The sequence below is a fragment of the Protopterus annectens genome, chromosome 3.part0 (genome assembly GCF_019279795.1).
Source record: "Protopterus annectens isolate FY-2018-M chromosome 3.part0, PAN1.0, whole genome shotgun sequence".
Classification (NCBI taxonomy): domain Eukaryota; kingdom Metazoa; phylum Chordata; order Ceratodontiformes; family Protopteridae; genus Protopterus; species Protopterus annectens.
Window position 1 is genome coordinate 860,959,051 of NC_056731.1, and position 24,362 is coordinate 860,983,412.

The window sequence follows — 24,362 nt, forward strand, 5'->3', positions numbered from 1 at the left end:
TCTCACATATGTTAGTGTTTTGTGGTAGGAGGAGAGGGTTGTCTGTGTACATGAGGCAGTTGTAACATTACCTTAGGATACCCAGATTCACCAGCTGGACTGGAGAGTGCACCTGAAGTTGCCCTTTGGTCATGCCTGAATAGTAGGGTGAGCTGCTTAGTCACTTGGTTGGTGAGGGGTAAATAAAGAGTCTTGCCCTGCTGGACAATCAGTGTCAGGGTATATTAATGCTTGCTATTAGGTCTGAGCAAGTGCTGGGCTGTAAGATGCTTTTTGAGTGCTTAGGTTGAGAGTTAGACTAGTTTCAAGGGAAAAACTGAAGAGGAGACTTAGTGGAGCCAGGAATAATTTAACCGTAGCTAACCGGCACTGCCCGGTGTCCAAAACCGTGCAAACACAGTTTTTATAGTAGGGAAATGAAAGAGAGAGAAATTAGCCCAAAATGGCAAATTACTAACTTCTGGGCTGGAACCACTCCTCCAGGGACAGATAGGTTTCACAAAGCTCCCCTCTCTCACAGGTGAACAGAGAAACTTCCTTCTATCCAAGTTAAGGTATGGGCAACTCAGAAACTAGTATCACAGCCCTGAATTCAGCACTAACCTGAAAACTGGACTATACTAGCTTAGAAAGGCAGGAAACAAGGATTTTTTTGTTGTTTTTTGAAAAGATAAGGCAAAAACGTAAAAAATACACTCAAAACAGCTCTAAACAACTAAAGACAATCAGAAAAGGCTATCACACTTTAGTGTGTAGCCTACAATAGTTAAACAAATTATTTAAACAAAAAACAACTTTTTAAAAGTGCAGGCAGTCAAATAAGTACAATATGTGAAAAAACAAGCTTTTAAATCACAATAAATGCTGGAAAATCTGCGTTTATGCGGAAAACAGTTAAGTACAGCAAGAAAGTACAGAAAACTGATACTTAATCACTCCAAAGTCTCTCTCCTAAGCTAGAAGGCTTGTATCAGTTTAAGGCTTTCTAGTGTTACCTTATAAAGAATCAATCACATTTGTGAAATATGGCTTTACAATCAAGTGTTTGAGAAACATTGGACTTTTGTTGACTTTGTTAAACGTGTGGGGTGACTGAAAAGCATATACCCACTTAACATCATTAATGTTTGGAAGGACACTACAAGGAACAAAAAGAAAGTAACTATAAGTAAAATAATTTTTGTTCTTAACAGTATTTGTATAAGCCATTGCATGATATAAATTACATTTCATATAATAAAGCATTTTCAGTTATTATTTTATGTGATAAAGATACTAAAGTAAACAAGTTTTTCTTTCTTTTTTAGTTTTAAGAAGTATAGGCATTACAATGTAAAAACAGAAGAAAGGCTGGGCAAAAGCATGTCTGAGTTAATATACTGTAATCTTGGGTTGTTGGAGTGGAGGATGGGGTGAAAATTGCACTGATTATAACATATGTGGAGTTGAGATGTTTTTTCTTACTTTTGCATAGGTGAATATATGATAACAAGTTTCTTGTATAAGCATGTGCACTTTATAAAAATAAGAGAATACTGTGAATGTAATAAAAATGTTTTCCTTTAGCGAGTACATGTTTAGTGTGACTTGAGAAGTCTGCAGCTGAGGACAGCTTTACATTTCATATGTTTCCATGGAGACAGAATGGCAAGCTATAATCTTGAGAGTTCTGGAGATTGTTTTCTAAGACAAATGTAAAATTTAAGATACAAGAGAAAGCAGCTTAGAAAAAATAAAGTTTGAAATTATTGGAAGTGAATAAGATCAGCTTTTTTGGCACCTAAATAGTTCAATGCATTTAATAGAACAGTGTGTAATTTAGCTTTATTTAAAAATACCCAGTACACTTGTTCTTAAGGTTTAAAGTTAATGTTTGCTGAAGGCATCCAAGCTGGGGTTTTTTTCACATCTGGAAGGGGAATAAAGATAAGACAAGAACAGACAGCAATTAGTGCAACTAGGGGCACGTGCTGTAACATGCACCTTAGCATGTTAGTAGGAGTTAAACTTCATCATTTGAAGATGTACATAATGTTGTGTGGTTGTTTTAAGGTAATAGGTTCTGGGGATGTATTTATTTTTTGTTTAAGGTTTTACGTTAAAACAAAAAGTATTTTAAAATGTGACATGAGTTCAAATGGAGATAACAGGAAACAACCATATAAAGGATCAGCTTGCCAAACATTATTGGGTGCATGTAACATAAAAGCTGGAAATATACATTTAAAAATGGTCATATATAATAAGTGGGAATAGTAATTTCTTATCATAATGGCTACACTAGCCATATTATTTTGGAATGTGAATAGCTTCAAAAGTATAGACAAAAAGGGAAGAGTAGTAAGTTATATTAAAGAATGCAAAGTGCAAATAGCAGTGATACAGGAGACAGATTTGGAAAGAAGTGAGCATGTGAATTTGATAAAGGATTTCAGGATAGATATTTTAGCAGAATATCAGAGACAGAGGAAAAGGGGAGTACTTATACTAACTGCTAGAGTAGCTCCAATATTCATATAGAAAAAAAATAATGTCAGATTTGTAGTAGTAGGGGGCTACTGGCAAGGGAAGAAGATTACGCTAGCATGTATTTATATTCCACCTAAAACTGCTATTATGGAGCTTAAATTTTTTTTGTAGAAATAGTCAGCTTTCAGTAGGGAATATTACTTATAGATAGGTCTGGAACTTGATTTACAGCAGTGAAGTTGTATCTGGGGGACCTATAAAGGAAAGTATAACAAAACGAGATAGATTTCTGAAGACATTTATGAAAATATTTAGTATGTAAGATGCGAGTGCAGTAGTAGGAACTCAGAGAGAGAATTTGCATATTATTCCCCAAGGTACAAAAACTGGAGTAGATTGGACAGAAATTCTATTTCACAGGAACATATGCATTTCATTGAAAACATGGACACGCACTCAATAACTATTTCAGATCATGTGCCAATGACAACTAAGATGAAAATGCAGGGCAATAAAGTAAAAATGAGACACTAGCACTTCCTCACCTACCTTTTTAAAAAAGATAGGACTTTAAGGAATGGGTAGTGGAAATTATTCAAGAGTTATTAGAGAAGACAGAAATGTCTTAAGAAATTAAAGCTAGTGAGTGGGATAAAGTAAAATTAGAGTTTAAAAATAGGATAGAAATAAAAGTAAAAGAGACACGGTTAAGAGGTAACAAGAATTATTTAGAGGGGTTGACAGTATTGCAGAATATGGAGAATCTCACAGAACAAGAAGATGCACAACTGCAGTGTTCTAAAGAGAAAATGAGGGTGTATCTCGATAATATGCATGAGTTTAGAAAGACTGCTTTTAAGCAACTGTTTTTTGATAATAACTCCATAACCCAAAAACTTTTATCACAGCAACTTAGACAACAGAAAGTAGAAAGGGTTATTGCCAGTCTTAGGGAGCCTATAGCAAGAAAAATAACAAGAAGGCCTGTAGAGGTGAAATAAAACAAGAAATGTGGAAATCAAGAAAGAACACAAATGGAAATATTTATGGAAGACTTAAGTGTACCAGGATTAGAGGTAGATGAGATTCAACAATTAGTTAAGATAGAAGATTAGATAAAAACAGTTGCGTATAATCAATCTGCATGAAAGTCTCCATGAACAGATGTTATTCCTGAGGAAATTTTGACACTTGTCCGGAAGAAAGTGGAAGGTTTTCTTTAATGTTGTGTCTTTCGGCTTTGCCCGGTTAGGGGTCGCCACAGCGGAACTCCAGTCCGCTAATGATTGGCAGTAGATTTTTATGTGCCGAGTTGGCCGGCCCTGACGCACAACCTTCAACGAAGGTACACCCAGTCATGCATGTCTCCACACAGAAGACACTCTAGCTGAGAATCGAACAGAACAACGTCTTACTGTGAGGCGACAACACTACTGCACCACCACCACCGCTGTTTCTTTAATAGTATTTTAAAAGGTGGGGGAGCACCAATATCCTGGAAGAAAGCTGTTGTGTCTGTAATACCTAAAGACTACAGATGGTAAAGACCCATCAGACCATCTTCATATAGGCCCATTTCAATTTTAAGCATTGATTATAAAGTGTTTGTGCTTATAATAGCTAAAAGAATGCAAAGATGTTACCAAAACTGGTAGAGCTGTATCAGTGTGGTTTTGTGGAGAGGAGGCAAACATTTGACAACATTAATAAAACAATGATAATCCAGATAGAAGCAGAATCTAAGAAAGTACCCCAGTTATTGGTAGATCTTAATGCAGAGAAACATTTGATAGAGTAGGTCGGGATTTTGTGAGTAGGTCAATGGAAACATTTGCATTCCCTGATACAATAATATGGTTAATCAGAAGGATATATGAGGGATTGGTGGCAAAAATTAAAGTGGGAGGGTTCCTGCCTGATACGTTGTGTCTAAACAGGGGAACCACGCAGGGGTGTCTGTTTCCCCTTTGTTATTTGCATTATATTTATTGCCATTGGCAAAGAAAATAAGGGATTCAGAAATGCAAGGATATAATTGGTATGGTAATCAAAAAAAGTTGGCTTTATTTGCAGATGATATTATACTTGATAAAACCAGAAAGGGACATCTCAGTGTTATGGAACATTTTGAGTCAGTTTCAGGTCTTTTCAGGATATAAATATACTGAAGATAAAACAAAGGCTATAGCTGTAAACTATGCACCCACACAAGAATTGGTTCAGCAGTACCCATATCTATGGGGAACACAATAAAATGAAGTATTTAGGAGTATTGATAAAAAGTATCCTGTTATAACAGCTAAGAATATGTTGGAGAAGACTAAGCAAATATAATACATAAACAGAGAAACTGGAAGCTCTTGTTAATTGATATGTATAACAAGATACAAGCAGTGAAAATGTTTTTAGTCCCTTTAGTTTTATACATAGGTCAGGGATATTTTTGTCAACCAGAGGAGAAGTTGTGGACCATAGTTAATAAAGAGTTTAAATATTTTAGGAGGGAAAGAGGGCAAGGTTCAAGTGGGATAAATTGATCCTTCCAAAAGAACAAGGTGGTATAGGATTATCTGAATTTAATGGATATCTTAGAACTACAGAGTTAAGCTCATATGCATAGCACAAGCAGAAAGCTATAATTCAAAGTGGGAATGGATGATGATGAAGTGGGGGGATTCAAGAAATATGGAGAGAGTGGGATTTTGAATGCAGATCCTTAAGGAGAATGACAACAGCCACACATAATATTATATTCATAAAGAAGCAGAAAGTATTAGCAAGCAAGGGAATGTAGAAAGGAGATTTTGCTGATATGGATGACTGCATTTAGGTGTACAGGGAATAAGCAAGTAGGTGCTGGAATTTTCTGGAAACAACTGGCAAAAGGAACCAATGTTTTGGGAGTAAATAAATAGAGAGGAGAAGGTAACAGAATGGGAATAGGCCAAGAATACATTTGGACTGCAGGCTAGGGACTGCCTTCCCTGTCAGGGACTAATATCAGAATATAGGCAAACAGAAATGGATAGGGGAATCCTAAGTGAAAGACCTATACTGGTTGAGTTTTTAGCTGAATCTAGAACAGACGCTGCTGATAACAAAATGGATAATTAGTAGGGCATGTAAAACATTAGTATACAAATAAATAAGATGAGGTTAAAAACTATTAGGAAGAGAGACTGGGTAAATAATTCACAAGGAATCGATGGGAAGACATTTGTTTGGGTAGCAAATATGCAACAAAGTCAAGAAAATTTAGTATTTTTGCATGGAAGTGTTTGCATAGGTATTTTATACCCTAAGCAGACTCACACAGATTTTTCGTCAGGTGGATGGCAAATGTTGAAGGTGTGATGGGGAAGAAAGAGGTAATTGGGACATATATTTTGGGAGTGTAATGAGTTAAGCAGACTTTAAAAAAAATACCCACAGAGTACTCTGTCAGAAATATTGGGTAAGGAAATGGTATATTGAAGGAAATAAATTTTTGAGATGGGCTACAAGATCTGAATTGCCTGGACAAAGTAAGACCTTGTTAAGTTTAATTCTGGTGGCTGCCAAAAAAGCAATTACTAGAAAGTGGAAAATAAAAAAGTCTGAACCATCTGTATTTGAAGTATTGAATATTGTAACAGAGGCAAGATAAGTGGAAGTGGGATCTTTAGAAAAGGGTAGGAGCAAACTACATAAAAAAATGGAAATTGTGGGAACAATGCTTGCAGAATAATGTTTTAGAAGGGGAGTGAGGTTTAAGAGACATTAAGTACAATAACTATGGATGCCCTATCTGGTACATGAGGTGTGTACACTAGGCTTGGATGCTACAGTTATAAATACAGTGCAGAAAAGTAGAAGTTATTGAGCAAGGTGCGTGATGCTATTGAGGAAGGCTAGTAAACAGCCAGCCGCAACAAGAATACATTATAGAAGGGAAGTAATCAGTCACCCAGAGTTAAAAAATACATAGCAGGGAGTAACATTTAGCAATGCTAAATTCACTGTCACTAGTAGACATAAGGTGCTGCAGACTGCTGCCACTCACAGCTTTGCACATCCTGGAGAAATAGGACCATCACCAAGATAAGTATTTCCCACTGTTCTATGCAGTCTTGTACTGTGTATATCCCACAATATCTGCTGCACTAACCGCCACATTTCCCAAATGCTGTGTGACTGTTGTTCAAATCAGTTCCAGAAGCACAGTTCAAAGCAGGTTGATCATGTCTCAGGCCAACAAAGACAAGTTTAAAGAAGACCACAAGAATACACAGGACAGTAAAATTAGTATTGTTATGTAACTAATAGTAATTCAAGCGTCTATATTACAGAATCGAACTTTTAAAAGTTCGAACGTTATATGGTCGACACCATATGATCGAACTTTTAAAAGTTCGAAAATGTAATAAAAAAAAATAAACCAAAGAAAAAACCTACCTGAACGGTTTAAGCAGGGGAGCAAGTACCCCTGCACCCCCCCCCGCTCTTTAAATATACCAACTCCGAGACTGCACTACAGTGCAGAAAAGGGCAATCTTCCCATTCCGCACTGTACGGAGATCTCCGTTGAAACATTCAAACTTTTAAAAGTTTGATCATATGATGTCAACCACATGACGTTCGAACTTTTAAAAGTTCGACAACGTGCTGTAGACCCATAATTCAAACCTAAAAATAGTAGCAATAGCAGTAGCAGTCCTTTCTCTCTGACTAGAATCCGCTAAACCACTTTCAAATGCAAAGTTACTGCAGCACAAGGCAGGGCTTGTGCTATGCTGACATAACATAAATGCAACATGGTTGCTTTCCACATGCTGTGAAATTGTTTTTAAAGTCAGAGCCTGCAGGAAAGTTCAAGGCAGTTGGTCATATTGCAGCACAGTAGAGGGTACTATCCACAAAAACAAGTTTATAGCAGACCATTGTGTCTTAGCCCAGCAAACACCAGTTTAAAGCAGTTCACAAGTGTGCACAGGCCAATAAAAGTTATCCCTGCTACATAACCAATAGTAATTCAAGATAGAAACAACACAGTATTAGCCCCTTTTCTTACCAGTAGGAACCAGCTAGATCAGTTTCAGATGCAGAATTACAGCAGCACAAGACAAGGCTTTAAGTCAGCACTTGCACACTGTTTATGAAATAAGTACAAGAAGGCTGTACCACAGAAATTTTAGGACAGTTTTTTCACAGTCAATTAAAGTAGCAGAGTTCAAGATGGTCTGGCTGTGTTGCAACCCAGCACAATAGAGCATAAACGAACTTGTCCAAAATAGGGTCTCATACTATTTGGACTGTGCCTAGTATGTTTTTCCAGCTTTAATGTGCAGTTTATAGTAAATTAAAAAAAAATAGAACTTCCATGTAGAATTCGTATGCCATTCAAATTTCCTTCAGTACCATATCACCTAATGCTGTTTATGTCTGAAAGTTACTAACAGACTAGTCTCTGTGAGGTGTACACAGTAGGATGTTGTTGCTACTTCCCTCGGGTGAATGCCACTGAAGAGATGCTGTCAGTTCTGGGTAGGGGGGCTTCTCATAAACAGCAGCCTCAGCAACACCTGATTGAGAAAGTATTTACAGACCTAGGTTTTATGGGGATTTGGAACTGAAGAAGATGAAAAAATCCCTGGGTAACTAAAAGGATAATATTCTGCTAGATTCTCCACCATAAGTTAGCATTGAAACTTCAACTGAAGAAACGGAGGAGTCAACCTCAAGGAAGAATTCAATATTATCCAGGCCAGTCTAACAAAACTTGGCTCTAAAACTTACCCACTGATCAGTTATGTAGATGGTACTCAAATATGTTAATAGACTCCTGGGATATCCTTGGCAAACTTGGAAATGATTTATACGCAGAGGACTCAATAAAAATAACCATCAGTGTTTTTGATTTGTTTTCTGCCATCACTCACACTCAGAGGTTAGAATGGGTCAAGGAGAATATGGCTAGACATGAGTTTCTTTACACCAATGATACCAGATTAGTAGTGGATTTTATACATCTTACCCTTAAGAACAATTTCCTCTACTTCGAAGGGGAATTCTACCAGCAAAAAGTAGGGCATGGCTATGGGGCTAGTATGCTAATGAATTATGAGATGTTTTGATGGAGTGTGAAATTTTAATAAACATGTTTCTGGAGGAGGGTTATCTCTTAAAAATGTTGAATGGGATAAGTGATGAAATTGGGGGGTGGGTCACAAACTTTGTGCCATTACTCAAACAAGCAAAAATGAGTGAAAATAGTAACAACCTGGTACCATTTACTGTCAGGAACTTAGAAAAGGCTATGGCTGTGAATTGCAACCAAGACTCCTGAGCAACTAAGTATATCTTAAACACAATTATCATTTTAAGTAGCAAATAGACTAGGTAAAAAATCTGTTTTGGTATAAAGAAGAGCAAATAACATCAGAGAGAAGTTGGAAAGCAAGATTTGATTACAAAACTAGAGAAGTCTGTGACTCCTCTATGCTGAAACGTAAAGCTATTCTACATAAGAAAAAAAAATCCAAGAAAACTAAAGGTCCTACAGACAGCAAACTGGTGACAGAAGGGCTGATATAACATGTCAGTGGCTCAAAATGTGGCACACTTGTCTCTGATGCTGAGAGGAACATAAGGCTGTGGGTTCTCTACTCAGGTGTTTGAGTTTTTGTGGTAGTACTGACAGTGTGGTGCTGCATTAGTATAATTGTAACTCCATATGATTTATGATTCTGTGTTTCATTCTTAACAAGTCTGTTTTACTGTTTTAATGCACAATGATCTGGGACAGGCATTAAAGCAGTAAAATACAGACTACTTTAATTCACGATCTAGGACATGGCTGAAAATGGTCTGGCATTTTTAATAAGGTTGAAAGGTAAATTAAAAATGCTGGTTACTGCCACAGCACGCTTGCTTATAAAAAAGATAAGTAAATGGATAAATAACTCAAGCAAGCGTTGACAGAGTGAGAAATAACCTTCTATGTGTAAAAAATCCAAGTAATCCGGTCTTCTGAGACAAATAATTCAGTTTATTACACAGATAAACCACAATAAGCGCTTTCACTAACTAGTAGCTTCTTCAGATCACAAACAGGAAGCACAGGAACCATGTGCTTTAAATATCTGCATGTTAATTAATCAACCAACTTTTAAAGCAGAAGCGCCATAAAACCTAAAAACTAAATATATAAACATAAAATCATCTCAAGATGCAACAGAAATAAACAATGGTGTATGCATATTACTTTTAAAAAATTAAAATAACTTCATTCCATAAGAAACAATAAAAATTGAAGTAAATATAAGAACATGTTGTGAGCAGCATACTATCAAGTACGAAAGTGTATACAGCCTAATACATAACTGCATGTGACATCATGAATCATACCGAAGATAGAGAAAGTATGTGGATTATTTTGCTGAGAGCTGATAAAGGTCATGGTTTAAATGAAAGGGCATCTGTCAGACCACACCTAAAGAAACGTAGGCACACTAAGTTCTGAAATTTTTAAGAATTCAATGTGCTCTGATATTTGTTCCCATACATATACATACACATACATATATCACATTTTTGGGTAATTTATTCATTTTATATTGTAATACTGTTAATGTTAATGGTTTTAGCTTCATTTTTAGACAATAACTTATTTATTTATTCATTTATTTATTTATATTTTTGTACACATTCATTCATTCTTTTATATTTAGATACATATATTTATTAAGACACTACATTTATATACACATTTTTATACATATGCAGATATACATCTTTGTTTATGCACTGACCTTATTATACCAAGTATCACTTTGGTTGATAATAGTTCTTTCGACTTGTATATGGTTTCATGTTTTTGATGGCATCTACTATGTATAGTTTCTAAGTTGCCTCATATTATTAATAATATGACTATCACATGCAGTTATGTATTAGGCTGTATACACTTCGTACTTGATAGTATGCTGCTCACAACATGTTCTTATATTTACTTCAATTTTATTGTTTCTTATGGAATGAAGTTATTTTAATTTTTTAAAAGTAATATGCATACACCATTGTTTATTTCTGTTGCATCTTGAGATGATTTTATGTTTATATATTTAGTTTTTAGGTTTTATGGCGCTTCTGCTTTAAAAGTTGGTTGATTAATTAACATGCTGATATTTAAAGCACATGGTTCCTGTGCTTCCTGTTTGTGATCTGAAGAAGCTACTAGTTAGTGAAAGCGCTTATCGTGGTTTATCTGTGTAATAAACTGAATTATTTGTCTCAGAAGACCGGATTACTTGGATTTTTTACACATAGAAGGTTATTTCTCACTCTGTCAACGCTTGCTTGAGTTATTTATCCATTTACTTATTTTTAATAAGGTATTTTAAGTTAAAACAACTACAGACACATGCATGGGCATGCATGTGGGCACTTTATGTGTAGGAACAGAGTTGCCTTGAGAAGAGCAAGTCTATGGATCTAGCACTGTGAGGCACATTATCTGAAAAGATAGTTCTGTGGATTTGTAGAACCACATGTTTTAAGTTTTTTTTTCCTGGTGGGACGATCCCACCGCCAATAACCCCCATTCATGGGAAAATTTTCCTTCATTCTGCTAGGTACTAACATTTCGTAGGTAAGGATGCTGTGCCCCCACTGAATCAGCAGCTTTTATAGTCAGCTGTGACCATTTGGGAATTGCATGAGTGGTTTTATTGAAATCATTCCCTTCCCCTCTTCCCTTGCGTGAATCATATCTTTAATTCAGACAGTGTACCAGTGCAGGAATTGCAACAAAATAACATTAAATAAACACAATTCAAAAATACAGAGCAAATCATATAACAGTATAGTATGGTTAGATGTACATGAAGAACACAGCTGTCACTGAATTAAGTTCAGATAATGCATTCAGGATGTTGCATTTGACATTTGTGTTCAGATGTTGTTTCATGTGAGACATTTATGATGAGACATTGGTGACCTCATACTGCTGGGATTGTTGTTCCATATCCAGTAATTAGTAATTAAAAAGAACCTTCTTAGTATTGCTAACGGTATGAAGAGGAATCAAGAAACACAGTATGTTATGGGCAGAGAAGGACTTTGGGTAATGATAAGAAGAAAGCAAGAAAAAGGGAGAGCGCTAGCTAAAGTGGGATCGTGCCTGATATTAGGAAGACTGAACATAGTTTGGTTTCTGCTGAAATTCTGAAGACTTCAATTTTATGATCTTCAGAACAAAAAGTAAAAAGCAAATGGAGAAATAAATATCTCAGAGTATCTCGGAGTATTCTTGTCTACTCTAAAATGCAGTGATCTTAGAGTTAATTACTTATGGATGCTGGGCATAGACTCCAATGTTGAGAAGTGCAAGGGGCCTAACCCTCCCCACTTTTTTTTTTGAGAGTCACACCTTGAATAAATTATTAGGTCTCACTCTCCCTATCTGAAGCTGCATATTTTGCAAGTAGTTATAATGTTTTTTTTCTTCACTAAGAACCATCTACCTCTTGAGTGGTCACATGATGCTGCTCATGGTGTGCACACCATAAGTCCACAATAAAGTTTCTCACTTTGCTTAGTACAGTTGTTAGTAAGTGAGGTAATAAAGACTAGTACAGTTACTGAGGTATGGGCTGCTGTACTAGCCATATAGCTCAGTTCAGAGAGAGAGTTAGGTGGGCATGGGTAACAGTTTATGCACTTCTATCAAGAACAAGTAGTTTTTCTTACTATTTTGTCCTTATGATGTGCAAAATGCAGTGTGGGGGATCTAGCCAAAGGCCAAAACACAAAGAGTGGTAGACTGTTTCCCCTTCTTCAGTATGAGTGTGGAATAACAAAATTATGTAATAAAGGTAAAGGTAAGGTAAGTAATTGATTCAGATTCCATAAATATATTCAAATCACATGGATTTCAGGGATATATTTTTTAATGCTTAAACTCCACAACCCCTCACCTCACCCTGTGTTCATTTGGACATTCTACCGATTCCCTTTACTGGAACAAATTGTGGCTTTCACTGATGGGGGGTGGGGGCTTGGATTTTTGTATGTGCCTAGGTGTTTCACTCCGCTACTCAGAATTAGACCATATTATGGAGTGCACACAGTACTGGTCTTTATGTTTCCTGCATGCATGCTTTTTTGAATGTCTTGCATTGCCTCTAGCATGCTGTTAAACCCAGACCATGATGTGTAGGATCTTGTTTCCTGACATCCATCAAAATACTGGAGAAGTGGTAATCTATTCCTGGTTTGTGAGAGCTACATCATTAAGAGGGGCAACAACTGTAGATAAGGAAATCTAAATATAAGCAAGCGAAAAATGAATGGAAGGATAAACAAAGACTAACTAAATAAGTGCCTAAGACTGGAAGCTAATGTTTTAGGTGATAAATATACCTTATTTCTTTAACAGGGAGCTGGGATCATTTACCATAGAAGAGGCATATCTGGGGATCTGGGCTGCATTGAATGGGACGGTATGGAAAACCAATTTAAATGTAACCACAAAAAGGCCTTCAGTTGACTAGCAGAAAAATGCAGTATTAAGTGGTTACACTAGTAAATGGATGATAAGGGTAAGTTAGGGCTCGATTCAGGGGCATTTTTATTATTGCTGATAATCTCTAGATAGTGAACTAGCACAATAGATGAGCGATAAAGTCCTTTACAATACTATAGTATTCAAAGATTACAGTTTAAATGGTTCTCACATAATTAATATAGGTCTGTCAGTGCAGTGATTACTGGTGAGACTTCACTTTGAAGCACATTGCCCAATTTCATACCTTAGATGACCGAACAGAATCTAATCAAACATCCATTCCTACAAGAAAAAGCACAAACAATATAGAAACTGTTGTAATGGGACAATAAACCATCTCTTCAAAGCTGTCTGTTTTAGGACAGTAGTTCATACTTCATAGTTTGTTTGTGATAACTGTGTAAGGGCCTAAAGGACTATTAAAACAGACCCTGGATTCAGTGAAAAGGCTAATTGACCCATTTATGAATCTAAAGAGCTTTCAAATTTGGTTAACAACTAACTTCTGTGTATACGTAAAGATAACCTGTTCAACTGACAAAAAAGAGTGAGAAAAAAATTTAGATCTCAGTGTTTTGTACTTGTTGATTGTGACAGTATATTCTCTTCCCCTAGATAGTCAATTATATTGCAGGATATCTGCATTCATCAGTACTCAAAATTCTTCATCCTGTAATGTGTTGAAAGCCAGGCCCAGTTTTCCTCAAGTGCCTGGAGCAAATTGAGTATAACCCAGTGAGCTCAAGTTTGATGTATGGGAGACTGTGAATAATAAATAGGTGGGGGATATATTAAAATCCCATGTCCCTGACATAAAATTGTTAGTATGGCTCTGAGTTCCTAATGGAGTTTGTTGTAGATTTCATACCTTGATAGAACAAACTACAAGAAGTTGAAATATTTTAGAGGAGGCATCACAACAGTGTTAGCAAAATACATGTTTGCAAAGAAAGCTTGCAGAAAGAAAAGCTGATAGAGACACTGAAATATGTGCATATGAAGGTGGCGGCAAGTATGAGATAAGCACATGAGGAAATGTTACTATAAAAATGCGTGTGTGTGTGTGTGTGTGTGTGTGTGTGTGTGTGTGTGTGTGTGTGTGTGTGTGTGTGTGTGTCTGTGAGTGTATGGTGTCTGTTGTAGTAGGAGACAGGAAATTAAAACTAAGGCTTTCATAAACAACATTACAAAGATCAAATTGCTGGGTACCTTTACTGGGTCAGGCATGGTTTTGCTGGCTGTAAATATTGTATTTCAAGGTCTCGTCATTTAGCAGGTTTGAAAGATATATGCATTTTGAAGGTTTGCATAGCCAGGCTATGTTTAATGCAGTCAGGCATTTGTAGCATTCAGGTACCAAACAAGGTGCTTTAAAATACAAACTGCAGTTAATTAATAATATTCTTCACGCATAATTATATCTATTGGATGGGCATTTTTATACTTGCATGACTACTGCATTTCCCTCCATAGGTCTTTAAAGGGACCTTTCTTGGACAAAGTCCTGTGATGGAGCCACCATAAAGAGTCACCCCTTCATTCTACAAAGCCAAATGTTAAGATTATGGGGTTGCTGATGTGAGGGAGATGTACTGACTATAACTTTCTAAATGTTGCGGCTCTCAATATGCAAAAGTACAAACTTGTAATCTGCATCAGCATAGATTTGCAGCCCTGAAGTAATGGTTTGTGGTTGATTTTAGTTTTGTGGTATTTAAGAGGTAAGGCATAATACAGTCTGTTTGAAGACTAAAAGTGTCTTGCGAATTTTCATTTCATCAGCTGTCATTATTTTAACCAGCTGATAAGATTGCCAGGTACTTGGGTAGCAGGATATGAGTGGTAAGCACATGCATTACTTCAATTTGTGAACTGGATTTTCCCCTCAGGAAATCATTTTTTTCCCCAGGGAAAGTTATTTGTCCTCAATGATATATGAGATTCATACTGACAGAATATGAACCACTGTGTGTTTATTTAATTTTTTTTCAGTCTTTCACCACTGTCTTACACCTTTGGCTGTCTCACACATTTGCAGTACTTCATAGTTATGGCTCATTGGGGAGGGTTGTCAGGTTTTGCCTAAGTTTACACCACTTCTCAAGAGTAGGTCATGGCCACATGGTGGTTTTGTCAGTCTTATCTGGCTAACTGTATTTTATAGTTCTCTCATATTCATGTCTAACACACTGAGTATAATGCTACTGTATAAGGGCTGTCCAATGGGTTTGCATTGTAGTGGCTTAATGCTGTGACAGGAAACTGTAGATGAGTAGAACTAGATCTGTTCATTTCAAAGGCCACAAGACGAAGAGCTTTGTGTATGTGGTAACTATCACTGAAAACAGCTGGTTTATTATATAAGTGTTCATGTCTAGTGCAGTGGGAAGTATATTTTTATAATGAATTTAACTATTGGGTCACAGAACAATGAAACACTGTGACTGTGGGCAGTGAAACAGATTTCAAGCTGACCATCTGCTGTGCTTTCAGTTTTCTTGCATCATTTACAACCTAAATCTTTTCTGAGAACTATTTTGCTGATCTAGCAGAACTGACAAAGTGCCATTTCTTAGCAACCTACTCCTCCCCAAAGTTAAACCTCCTGTTCATGCAGCGTAGACAGAGTTATTTGCAGGTTTTGCATATCGTTGGAACCACAGACTAGAAAGTCTCCTCCTCCTGGCACCTGAAATGTACTGGTTAGCACTGCATTTAAGTACTCATAGGCCCTATAATCTCTTTCCAAGCTACTTCACTGGCACATTTGCGTTGGGATAGTCAAAGTTTGTATATGCTGCAACGTGTAATGTAAGTAACTGGAGCTGTTTTTCAGTTGCCAAGTGTTTGAAATCAGGCCTTAGATTTGTAGCTTTTTACTAGCATGGGTCAGAAAGAGGCAGGCTTTAGCAGGCTCAGTGGCTGAAAAGAGTTTTTCTTTTCCTTCTGCTTCCTTTCGTATTCAGTATTTAAAGTGTAATAAACATTGCATATTTAATATGTTTTGTTTTCAGTTGCAGGGGCTAAAATTAGATAATTAAGACGCCGTGCTGACCTTTCTGGGCATCGTATTTGTAATAGCATGAAAACAGTTGTTAATAAGGTCAACCTACTTTGTTGTGGCTAGTTGTTGCATAAAGATTTCTGAGTATAACAATGCATGTTACTTGGGTGTAGTTATACAGTCTTATTTCATTACATTCCTTTTAACTGATTTGCAAGTGCACGTTTCCTGATCCTGAACATTAGCGAACTGTAACCCCATCCCTCCAAAAAAAGTGTAGACACTGTTGGGTTTTTTTCAAGGCATAGTCATTGTTCAAACTACGAGGAATATTATTCAACTTTCAGGAGCTATGCATCATAAGTGAAGCACTGGAATAAAATCTAAGAACATGAGTATTGGAGCAGTGACACCAACATTTCTGAATATAACTACAGTGCATTTTACTTGTGTGTAGTTATACACGACCGTATTTCATTGCATTCCTTTTAATTGATTTGGCTGAGCAACTGTGAAAAAGAGAAACAGATGCACATAATGTGTGCAAAATATGACTGAAAACATGGATAATCTGGAGCTAATGTTGTTGGTAGCATTCCATTAACAAATTCTGTTGAGTACTTGATTTTCAGAGGACCACAGTCAGGTGCCTTTATTTATTTGCTTATTTATTTACTTATTCATTTACTTAGGAAAGAGAGAGATATGTTTACCATTTTGTGTACACCGGGTCTGCTTCTAAACATTTAAGAAGCCTGCATACTTACATCATCCTTTGGATAAGTATAAAGAAGTTAATGAAGACGGAAATATACAACTGAGTTAGTGAAGCTCTAGAAATGTATAAGTATACAACTCAGTAAGCATGGAAATGAAAGGACTTCACACCAGTGTAACATAATGAACAGCTCTGAGTTGCTCAGATACTATCCTTTTTTAGATTTACAACTGTGCACACTGGCAGTACGCTGAACCATTTTGTCACACTTATGGAAGACTGAACAGGAGCTAGAGAAAAACTGTGAATTCATATTATTCTCCCTTATTAATAAATACAAAATTACTTTTAGAAAAAAAATGTTAATCTTTTAATTTTGTGGATAAATGTTGTCGTTTGTGGGAGTATGACAATGACCTTTCTTAAAAGCAAGCCTCATTAGCATATGTGTATACTAAATGTCAAAAGGACTAATCCTTTTTGACTGACTTCCTTGATGATGTAATTTCCACATTTAATGATGTCATGCCTGAAAATGACACAGAGATTCACCCTGTTCTGGAAGTCAAACATTCTGTTTGCGGTCATCAGAAGAGTCCATAGAAATTAAGTTTGAACATCAACATCCTGAACCTGCCCTAGATATGACATCACTGCCCATACTGCTGGGCTGGCACTGTCTTCATGCCCTGTTTTAAAATTCCATTTTTCCCCACTCATCCTGGTTACGTCATTGGAGTATTTTTGATCTGCTCCAGAAATTCCATTACTTCGTATTGTGCATTGAGACCACAGACATGTTTAGACATGCCCTGGGCTATGACTTAACCGTTTCTGTTTTTTCACTCCCTAAAAGAAAGTTATGATGCAAGTAGCAGGGGTGTATAAGGGTTATTTAAGCGTGTAGTTATAAATAAAAGACACTGTTATATATTCATATACAGCTTGATTTGTGTTCTGCTTGCTGTATCCCTACCATACCTCTCAACCTGCAGACACTGAAATAGGTACAAAGGCCCCCAAAAATCTGAACTTCTAATTTGCTTAAATTTTGAATACCAAACAGCACATAACTCTTCCCACTTGTGGTAGGAGTTCATAGGTTCATAGGTGTTTACTAGGCTAACAAACACAAGGGCCTTTTTAAGCCTACCCATGCATCCCAAATCACCAGCAAATTCTGTTACCCTTGATAAGTGTAAGCAGGAGCTTGGAAGGTAAAACATTTACAAGCAGGGTCTTGGGACATGAACCATTTACAGACTGCCTTTGTCCATCAGAGACATAGGTGCCAAACCAGAGATGAAGTTCCTGTTCCCCATCCAGTTGTCCAAGTTATGTGTGAATTTGGTTAGGAAGGAACTCTGCTTCACATGGATAGCCTGTTCCAGAGAAGGGGTAGTCTTGGGGTTACATACCTGTCTCTCCAGCATGTCCTGTTTATATCACAGAGAAGGTTTAAGCCTTTGGGATGGATAATTCTGGTGCTGTTTATTTTGTGGATATGCAGGAGGTTCATCAGAGTGGGGTTTGACAATGTCTTGTATGCCAGGCATATATCTCCCCTGATAGTTTGAAAGGAGTGTCAGATACTACTTAGAAACACAAGTGTAAAAATGGAGTGTGACAAAAATGATGGAAATGTATAAGCACATTATCAAAGATAGAGTGTAAAGTCTGTAGTCTATAATGAATTATACTGCAAAATTCTACCAACCAAGATCATATATTTTTGCTTCTGAAAAAGGGAGATGTAAGTGGTTGGTCATCTGTGTTCATCACTTTGATCACTGACTGTTGCAGTAGTCTTAGGTGCATGGGTTATATCCTGCCAAGGATATAACAGCCGGCCTGCTTCTAAAGCTCCAAGGCACCTTCTCCACACCCAAACTGTCAAGCAGCTCGAGCTGAGTTGACTAAGACAGATTTTGGTGAGAAGCCCTTCAAAGCTGTACTGCCACTGAAAAGTACACTCCTCTGTGGCTTTTGAGGATCGACAGTTGGCTGTGCTTTCCTTTGCTGGGCATTTAAGATCCTTTTGGGAAAAAAACAACCTTCCAATTCTTAATTTTTTTTATGTTTATTACTTTCCTCTTCGGGAAGGTTGTTTTAAAGCTAGGAGTGTTGTGTTTTAATGGACTGTCTTGAGACTCTTGTGTACTTTTAAATGGAGCACTCATTTTTTCTGTCAGTTTAAAAGTAGTGCAAACTAACTGAAAATTATTTTCTGTGGAGAAATTGTGTTTATTTTTCCTTTGTGGGGCTGGCATAGGGTTGTAAAGTGATTTTTGCTGTGCTTTTTGTAAAAAAAAACTAACTTTGGTGAACTGGTAGTTCCACAAGCAATTGCTGCTTGTCTTACCTGATTAAGAGGCTCCATTTTCAGCTTGACTATGGAATATACTGTCAGTCCCACTTCTTACAGCCACAAAAAGAAAATGTTAAGCAAATAGCTTTTGCCACCACAACAGGCTAGCAACTTACTTCAGCCATAGGTGAGTGGCCATTTGTTGTACCTCAGAACACTCATCTTTTAACCCATATCCCTCTGGTGTAGCACATACAGCCACTATGGGCCAGGTATTCGCCATGCCCTCTGCAGCTTTTGGAGATTTCCTATTCAGACAGAGGAGAGCTCAGTATCTGATTCTCCATGTGGGGAAATTCTCTTTCTCTGTGACTGTTACTAGAATGTGCCAGTGTTTTCAGTGGGAAAACACTGAGGTTTCTTAGTCCCTCAGAAAATGTTGTAAGTTGTTACAGAAATATCTTCCAGAACTGATACCCATTCCTCTTGTTCTGTCAGCTTTAGAGGATGTCTATGTTACTGCTTGCAATTTTCCTGATAGCCAGCTGCCTTTAAAAAGATGGATAGGATGAATAAAGTTACTCAGTATTTTATATAACCTTATAACAGTCTTTCTGTTTTAACCAACAGCTAGCCCATACGTTTCTTAGTTAATAATAACACAATACCTATTCTCCTCATTTAGCTGATAAATTACATTACCTAGCCTCTTATACAGCTGGCATTATATAGCCTACATGGTTGTTACCAACAGCTAGTCTATATGTTTACTTAGTTAATAATTACACAACTCCTATTCTCCTCTTTTAGCTAATACAATTCATTGCCTAGCCTCCCATTAAACAGCAGAAATTACATCATGCCTAGCCATTTTAAGCCTTAAGCCTGACAGGCTGCCAGGAATTTTTTCCTCTTTAACTGCCTAAACAAATGTTTATTCTGGTTCTAGTGTATGGTATTCCTTGCTTTGACAGTATATATATATATATATATATATATATATATATATATATATATATATATATACATACACCTCATATGTAAAGTGCCTAGCCATTCTCTTGTATATCTGTAGAAGTACAATGTTTTTTTATGATTTTGCTTCAAACATATCTGTTTGCCTGAAATTGATACTGTATTCTACTAATGCATTTTTCTGCTGAATTGCATAACTGTCTTTGACTTTGAATTGTACTGTATGAAAGTGCCATACACAAGGTTTTTCTCTGCCTTCTCTTGCTTTCTCCCTCAACAGCCGTTTTCCTCCATCTTTAACTTCCATTTTCTAACTCTCACTCTAACATACCCTTCTTCTAGATATATCCTCTTTGTCTTCACTACTTCCCTCTAAACCTGCACTAACTCCTACAATCTATTTCCTGCATTTCTCCTCTTCCTCTTCTCTCCCTACTTTTCACTTTTGCTTCTTCCTCTCTCCCCCCTTATACTTACTTCTGTTTGTTTTCCCCACTCTCTTTACAGTACTCCACTCCTGAAGGTCCCGCTCTACCTCGTAAACTTACGGACTACCTCCTGAAAAAGCTCAGTCGGCTTACCTGGACTTCTCTACACACTAGTCTGGGCTCACCTGAAACAGAACCTCAGCTTGAAATCCCTAAAACTTTTTCAGTAAATGTATTGTAGCCTTATACCTAATCTCAACTAGCTAAACTTCCATATTTGTTAACCAGTCCCTCAGTGTGTGTGACTCAGCAGCCTACCGCAGACCACAACAACTCCCCTCTCACTGGTACTCTGTGATCTCTGGCCTCCTATCCTTTTTCTGTGCCCCTTTGAAGGCTCTCCCTTTTTTCTCTGTTTACTGCTTATTTTCACTTTACCTTAGAGTCTTTGCTCTATCTTACGCCCCATCCTTCTCTGCCTGCCATTTCTCCTTTCTCCACTAGGTGGCACCATCTTTCCGCCTTTCTGCCTGTTCCTACTCTATTAATTCCTTTATTTCCAACTTTACCTCTAAATAGTTCAAAGCCAAACCTCCCCTAACTTTTCTCCACTTTCCCTACCTTATATTTTTCCTCGAGTGTTGCTCAAACTCTACTAATTTCCACCCAGTCTTACTGTACTTCTATCTACTTACCTCTGCTCCAACCTGCAGTGGCTGATACTTTTTCAGCTGAACTCTTCTGCCCTGTTGCTCTATCCCACTCCGTTCACCCTGCGGGCTCACTCCGCTCCCCTACCTTGCCCCCAATTTCCACTCGCCCCCAGTAGTCCTACATTTATTGCCATCCCATACTCCCTCCCCCTTACATCACCCAATCCCCTCACAAGACTACTCCTCCCATTTTCCCTAGAACCACCTCCCCCTCCACCAACCATACCCCATTTAGCAATACTCCTCCCCACCCACCAATTCTTACCTAACTCTTTCTAACTTACAAACTTCTTTTTTCCTCTAATCAAACAACTTTCTAAGATGCTCTCTTTTCACACTATATTCCCTGCCCCCACACTACTCCTGCTCCTCATTCTTCTCCCTCTGTACCATACCACCTCTTATACCAACCTTTACCTAATCCCTCCACATCAACCTCCACCTCCCTACCCTACAAATAATTTCCACAATATCTCTGCCTCTTTAACCCCCTTTCACCCCACCTTTCTCTCAACATTAAAACTCTTCCAAATCCCCACCAAATACTACAAACCTAAACCAACCCCCTACCATCCATTCCTAACCAAACACTCTCCATACAAACTTATTCACCTTCTCTCTTACCTTTGCTTAGCAGGCGACATTCATCCCAACCCTGGACCAAACATTTCTCAAACAAGTAACCTTACCTCCAACAACAAAGCAAATTGTAAATACCTCAAATTCCTCACTATCAACGCCCAAAGTTTAGCTAATAAAATTACCCTCTTTCATGCCTGGCTTAACCAAAATTCACCCGACATAGTAGCCATCTCTGAAACTTGGTTAAAACCACACATAACTGACACAGAATTCCTTCCCCCTGGATTTCAATCTCTCAGATCTGACCGCCTAAACAAAAGAGGTGGTGGTGTAGCTCTAACCTACTCCAATCACTTATCCATCACTCCCTTCCCAAATCCTTTCCCTTCCTTTAATAATGCTGAAATAGTTACTGGCATTCTAAAATTAAATGACCACAAAAGTATCTGCATCATCCCCCTTTACATTCCCCCTGGTAACAACACCAGTACCTTGGAAGACATCCTATCTTGGACCTCCTCAAATATTAGTTACGAAACCTACATAATGGGAGATGTAAATATTGACTGGCAAAAAATCATTAATCATAATCCCACCATATCACTCAATCTCTTCAACTTTACAGAACTTATTAACTCTACCACCAGGCCCAACAAAACCAACCTCACCAGCTCCATCCTAGACTGGATCCTGGTGTCTCACCCTAACAGAACTACTACATCTGGTGTCACTCCCGACCCACTAGGAGACCACCTCCCTGCCTTCACCCATAGAACTACTTCCTCTTCACCATTCTCCCACAAAGTCTTGCATACTCAAAATGTATCTAACTTTAACCCCTCCACCTTCTCTGACTCCCTCAAAATCACCAACTGGAACCCACTAAAAACACTACCCCCTAGACGAAGCCTTTGATTTCTTCAACTCCAAATTCCTTACTATCCTAAACTCCCTAGCTCCAATACGAACTAAAAGAGTTAAAGCCAAGACTGCCCCTTGGCTAACTAAAGAAACCAAGAAAATCATGCAACAAAGAGATAAATCTTGGAAAAGCTATCTCCATCATAAACAACCTGCATTCTTACTTAAATACAAACAACTACGAAACCTACGAAACCTAGCCAAAAAACAAGTTATAATAGATAAAAAGTCCTACTACAACCATCTACAAATAAATCATGCAAAAAACCCCAAACAATTCTGGAACTCCATTAACTCTCTCCTTAAGCCTGGTACAACCAACAACCCCTGCCCTGATACTAGCAAATCTGACCAAGAAATTGCCAAACTATTTAATACCTTCTTCAACTCTACTATTGCCGAGCTAACCAAAACCTTCCCCAACAACATCCCCCCACCCCCCTCTGTCCAAGTTTCCTCCACCTCACCTCTCTCAGCTCCTATCTTTGAACTTAAACCTGTGTCTACCTACCTTATAAAAAAACTTTGATCCAAACTCAAACCCTGCACCAACGCCCCTGACAACATCCCCTCCTCCTTCTTAAAAATTGCCTCAGAAAGTATTGCTCTCCCCATCAGCATCCTGATAAATAGACACTACTCGAGTCCTATGTACCCAAACTATGGTGCTCTGCTTTCATTCTTCCACTCCATAAAGTTGGCAAAAACTATAACTTCTCCAACTTCCACCCCATAGCCATCCTCTCACCCATCTCAAAAATTCTTGAAAAATGCATTCACCTGCAGCTCATGCCATTCCTAACCAATCACCAACTGCTCTCTCCTACCCAGCACGGCTTCCGCCCTGGACATAATACCAACACAGCCCTTATCTCCTTCCTACACTCTGTCAATTCAGCTCGAGACTCTGGTAATTTAGTTTCATCAGTTCTATTAGACTTATCTAAAGCTTTCAATACCATCTCCCACTCCCATCTTCTAAACCATTTGTCTAACCTCAACATCTCCCCAAAAACTCTAACCTGGTTTTCCAGCTACCTCTTAGACAGGTCCCAAGCCATGAAATGGGGCCAAGCCTCCTCCAGCTTCCTTCCCACCCCCACAGCAGTTCCCCAAGGATCCATACTTGGCCCTCTGCTATTCAACATCTTCGTTAACGATTTCCACAAAGCTATTCCCAATACCAAAATTGTCCAATACGCAGACGACTCAACTTTGATCTGCTATGCCTCTAACGTTATAGAACTCAAGACTCTAACTCAAACCGCCTTCTCAACCACTGAAAAATGGATGCACCAAAACCACCTCTCACTAAATGCTAACAAAACTAAGATTCTTCTATTCACTTACTCTAAATCCACCCCCACTGAAAAAATCTCATTTCAAATTACTAGCCTTAACAACTCCATCATTGACATCGTTCCCTCTGCCAAACTACTACGGGTCACCATTGATAAACACTTAAAATTCAATACCCACATCCAACTTAACATCAAGAAAACTCACATAAAACTCGGCCTCCTATACAGAAACAATCAGTTGCTCTCCCCCTCTATTAGACATACCTTGGCCACTACCTATCTCCTCCCATCTCTTCTATATGGCGCTCCTCTGTTTACAAATCTATCTTCCACCCTAACCACCAAACTGGAAGCATGCTACAATAAAATCTCCAAATTCGCCACCAAGGCAAATTCC

The 24,362-nt window shown here is 37.8% G+C and overlaps 1 long non-coding RNA gene across 1 annotated transcript in view; it reads left to right on the plus strand.

Annotated features, from left to right (window-relative positions):
* The first annotated feature begins 15,694 nt into the window (after positions 1-15,694).
* Positions 15,695-24,362, plus strand: part of LOC122796598 — a 358,936-nt gene continuing 350,268 nt past the window's right edge. Inside the window, exon 1 of the long non-coding RNA XR_006363996.1 lies at positions 15,695-15,826. This is a non-coding gene — a long non-coding RNA (uncharacterized LOC122796598). The remainder of the gene's footprint in view (positions 15,827-24,362) is intronic.